The following is a 5,000-nucleotide window of genomic DNA, read 5'->3' as shown; positions in this document are numbered from 1 at the left end:
CGACTAGTTAGCAGGCTAGAGTCTCGTTCGTTATCGGAATTAACCAGACAAATCGCTCCACCAACTAAGAACGGCCATGCACCACCACCCACCGAATCAAGAAAGAGCTATCAATCTGTCAATCCTTCCGGTGTCCGGGCCTGGTGAGGTTTCCCGTGTTGAGTCAAATTAAGCCGCAGGCTCCACTCCTGGTGGTGCCCTTCCGTCAATTCCTTTAAGTTTCAGCTTTGCAACCATACTTCCCCCGGAACCCAAAAGCTTTGGTTTCCCGGAGGCTGCCCGCCGAGTCATCGGAGGAACTGCGGCGGATCGCTGGCTGGCATCGTTTATGGTTAGAACTAGGGCGGTATCTGATCGCCTTCGAACCTCTAACTTTCGTTCTTGATTAATGAAAACATACTTGGCAAATGCTTTCGCTTCTGTTCGTCTTGCGACGATCCAAGAATTTCACCTCTAACGTCGCAATACGAATGCCCCCGCCTGTCCCTATTAATCATTACCTCGGGTTCCGAAAACCAACAAAATAGAACCGAGGTCCTATTCCATTATTCCATGCACACAGTATTCAGGCGGGCTTGCCTGCTTTAAGCACTCTAATTTGTTCAAAGTAAACGTGCCGGCCCACCCAGACACTCAATAAAGAGCACCTTGGTAGGATTTCAACGGGGTCCGCCTCGGGACGCACGAACACGCACGAGGCGGTCGCACGCCTTCGGCTCGCCCCACCGGCAGGACGTCCCACGATACATGCCAGTTAAACACCGACGGGCGGTGAACCAACAGCGTGGGACACAAATCCAACTACGAGCTTTTTAACCGCAACAACTTTAATATACGCTATTGGAGCTGGAATTACCGCGGCTGCTGGCACCAGACTTGCCCTCCAATAGATACTCGTTAAAGGATTTAAAGTGTACTCATTCCGATTACGGGGCCTCGGATGAGTCCCGTATCGTTATTTTTCGTCACTACCTCCCCGTGCCGGGAGTGGGTAATTTGCGCGCCTGCTGCCTTCCTTGGATGTGGTAGCCGTTTCTCAGGCTCCCTCTCCGGAATCGAACCCTGATTCCCCGTTACCCGTTACAACCATGGTAGGCGCAGAACCTACCATCGACAGTTGATAAGGCAGACATTTGAAAGATGCGTCGCCGGTACGAGGACCGTGCGATCAGCCCAAAGTTATTCAGAGTCACCAAGGCAAACGGACCGGACGAGCCGACCGATTGGTTTTGATCTAATAAAAGCGTCCCTTCCATCTCTGGTCGGGACTCTGTTTGCATGTATTAGCTCTAGAATTACCACAGTTATCCAAGTAACGTGGGTACGATCTAAGGAACCATAACTGATTTAATGAGCCATTCGCGGTTTCACCTTAATGCGGCTTGTACTGAGACATGCATGGCTTAATCTTTGAGACAAGCATATGACTACTGGCAGGATCAACCAGGGAGCTGCGTCAACTAGAGCTGAGCAGCCGGCCGCCCGGGAGTGTGTCCCAGGGGCCCGCGCGAACACGCAAGCGTCCGCTCAATTATTCTGCAAACAGGAGGAGGCTGAGCTCCCCTGCACAATACACCTCGAAACCCTCTCAGGTCCCGGCGGCGCGCAGCGCCGTCCTAAGTACTTGGTCGGGTTCGAGAGAGGCGCAATCGCCCGGAGTTAGGCGAGTAGACGCTTTAGGTGCGACCACCCGTGCTCCCAACTGAGCTTGCCGCTGCCGACAGAGGCCCGGGAGCGTGCTGTCGTGGCATTGCCGGCGGGAGACAACACGCGCCACCTACGGTGACCGGCAGCTCCAACGCCAGCGCCACAGAAGGGCAAAGGCCCCACGTGGGTGCCGAAGCGAACTCTCCCAGCACAGCGCACGTGCCAACACGTCTGCACAACTGCGATACAAACCACCAGCGAGAACCGCTGGGGCGACCGAGCAGCAGACGGCGTCGCGGCGCCGAGTGCCGGGCGGCGGCGCATCCTCAACGCACACAGTCCTCAATCGGACCAGCACACTGCAGATGTCCACCGCGCTTCGCACCGGGCCGGCGAGGACCCACTTTGGCTGCACGGCGCCGCGCGCAGGGTGCCCCGGCGCGCAGCTGCGCCGCCTGCCGCGTCCGTCGGCCGGCGCGCCTGCCACTGGGCGCCCCCACCAGCCGGCTGTAGCGCGTGCGCCCACGCACCGCGCGGCCAGCACGCCGGGCGGCCCCCCCTCACCGGCCGGGGACAGTCCCACCCACCCACAGCCGCGTATCGCTTCACACCCAGATTCACATTCACGTTCGTTGGTATGGTGGGGACCGCTTCGTAGCTGTACCGATCGTTGCCCTCACAGATGTACCTCCAGCAAGGACAACCGCACCACAACGGGTTACCAGTTGTTCATTTGCGTAACGTCACCAGTAAACGTACACGTCCATCCCCGTTTGCAAAGTCAACTATTATTGCATGCCTGCCTGTCAGGTGTCAAGACACACTACATCCGCTCACATCCACGCAACAAAATGTGCCCGACTAGAGGGCACGTGGAAGGTGCCCCCGTACGTATGCGATGTCCATTGCGCGACCAACTGTCAACCGGCCTCTGTAGCATGTCGCAGATGTGGAACGCGGGGCACCGTGCTATCACATTGTGTGAGAAGAGACTACTACGTCTGCATACACGCGCCACTACATGAACAGACGGCTCATGCTGATCGCCATCCACTGCGTCCATTACTCCCACACGTCTCTATGGCGTACCACACTGCAATGCAGCTGTTATGGGGAGATGACACGTAGCTGTGTACACAACATTCTGAGCGGGTTGCGGTTGGACAATACATTAATGTAACGTGTCATATGCCAATTACAGAGCAGGGTAAGGCACAACTTGGGTTAGGTTAAGGCACAACTTGGGTTAGGTTAAGGCACAACTTGGGTTAGGTTAAGGCACAACTTGGGTTAGGTTAAGGCACAACTTGGGTTAGGTTAAGGCACAACTTGGGTTAGGTTAAGGCACAACTTGGGTTAGGTTAAGGCACAACTTGGGTTAGGTTAAGGCACAACTTGGGTTAGGTTAAGGCACAACTTGGGTTAGGTTAAGGCACAACTTGGGTTAGGTTAAGGCACAACTTGGGTTAGGTTAAGGCACAACTTGGGTTAGGTTAAGGCACAACGTGGGTTAGGTTAAGGCACAACGTGGGTTAGGTTAAGGCACAACGTGGGTTAGGTTAAGGCACAATGTGGGTTAGGTTAAGGCACAATGTGGGTTAGGTTAAGGCACAATGTGGGGGTAGATTGCGGTACAAATTGCATTACATTGCGGTGCAAATTGCATTACATTGCGGTGCAAATTGAGTTACATTGCGGTGCAAATTGAGTTACATTGCGGTGCAAATTGAGTTACATTGCGGTGCAAATTGAGTTACATTGCGGTGCAAATTGAGTTACATTGCGGTGCAAATTGAGTTACATTGCGGTGCAAATTGAGTTACATTGCGGTGCAAATTGAGTTACATTGCGGTGCAAATTGAGTTACATTGCGGTGCAAATTGCGTTACATTGCGGTGCAAATTGCGTTACATTGCGGTGCAAATTGCGTTACATTGCGGTGCAAATTGCGTTACATTGCGGTGCAAATTGCGTTACATTGCGGTGCAAATTGCGTTACATTGCGGTGCAAATTGCGTTACATTGCGGTGCAAATTGCGTTACATTGCGGTGCAAATTGCGTTACATTGCGGTGCAAATTGCGTTACATTGCGGTGCAAATTGAGGTAGGTTAAGGTGCAACACAGGTTAGGTTAAGGTGCAACATAGGTTAGGTTAAGGTGCAAGATGGGTTAGGTTAAGGTGCAAGATGGGTTAGGTTAAGGTGCAAGATGGGTTAGGTTAAGGTGCAAGATGGGTTAGGTTAAGGTGCAAGATGGGTTAGGTTAAGGTGACATAGGTTAGGTTAAGGTGACATAGGTTAGGTTAAGGTGACATAGGTTAGGTTAAGGTGACATAGGTTAGGTTAAGGTGACATAGGTTAGGTTAAGGTGACATAGGTTAGGTTAAGGTGACATAGGTTAGGTTAAGGTGACATAGGTTAGGTTAAGGTACAAACTGGGTTGTGTTATGGTACACATTGCGTTGTAGTACAGTACACGTTAGGTTTGGGTACGGTACACAATGTGGTATGGGATGGCGTGTTGTGGGGGGGAGGGGGGGGGGGGAGGTTCGTTGATATCGACCGTAGGACGTGGATGCCCGAGGCAGCGTCAGTGTGTCAAAGGAGTTATGTCACGTCGGGATGCGCTTTTCGCCAGTGAGAGGGGGCGAGCCGTGTCTGTGGTTGCGGCAGACCTGTGTGTTTCATTCCTGCCAGTGTGTTTGTGCTGTAAGACGAGGCAGTGTGGTGGTGATGGGTGCACCCCTGTGTAGGACATGTGTGGGTGTTGGTGGCTTCTCTGAGCAATTGTGGTTGTCGGACGAGTGGGGTATTCTGTTTTATGATTGGACCTCCCGGTCTGGTTATCATAGCGTAGTTGGTGTACTGTGGCGGATAGGATGCACCGGACGTTGGTCCATGCTGGTGCTTAGTAGTTGTATCTGTGTCTGTTACAGGCAGAGAGTAGTGTGTGATAGAGTGTGTGGCTGACGTGTGGTTCATTTTGTGTGTACGGACGTTCAGCATGTATAGGGGCATTTGCGTATATAATCTATCATAATCTATCTATGTGGGCCTGCATAGTTTACTGAGCAGTGCTGTGAGGTGACTGAACTACGAGTGACGTACTGATTTACAGCGGAATGATTGCCTTGTACCAAAGATGGAGTATCGGCTCTACGACAGCGTTGGCACCGCAGGAAATGGTCTCGTAAAACGGCCCTCCCACCGTCATCGTTGTGAGGGGTAGGGACCGCCTATATTCTGAGAGGAGCCCTGTTTGCCACTGGGCGTGGGGTCTCGCATCCTGCGGTTCAGTGCCCCCAGGGAAGCGCGCGGAGGTGGTGCTGCTGCTGCTGCTGCTGTAGCAAGC

The 5,000-nt window shown here is 53.0% G+C and overlaps 1 non-coding gene across 1 annotated transcript in view; it reads right to left on the bottom strand.

Moving 5' to 3' along the window:
* LOC126150696 (small subunit ribosomal RNA) overlaps window positions 1-1,450 on the bottom strand; it is a 1,909-nt gene extending 459 nt beyond the window's left edge. Inside the window, exon 1 of the ribosomal RNA XR_007531565.1 lies at window positions 1-1,450. This exon is cut by the window's left edge and continues 459 nt beyond it. This is a non-coding gene — a ribosomal RNA (small subunit ribosomal RNA).
* Between the last annotated feature and the right edge of the window lie 3,550 nt (window positions 1,451-5,000).

The sequence above is a fragment of the Schistocerca cancellata genome, unplaced genomic scaffold (assembly GCF_023864275.1).
Source record: "Schistocerca cancellata isolate TAMUIC-IGC-003103 unplaced genomic scaffold, iqSchCanc2.1 HiC_scaffold_995, whole genome shotgun sequence".
Taxonomy (NCBI): domain Eukaryota; kingdom Metazoa; phylum Arthropoda; class Insecta; order Orthoptera; family Acrididae; genus Schistocerca; species Schistocerca cancellata.
The sequence above is the reverse complement of the archived record's forward strand: the minus strand, read 5'-3'. Positions and strand labels throughout refer to the sequence as shown.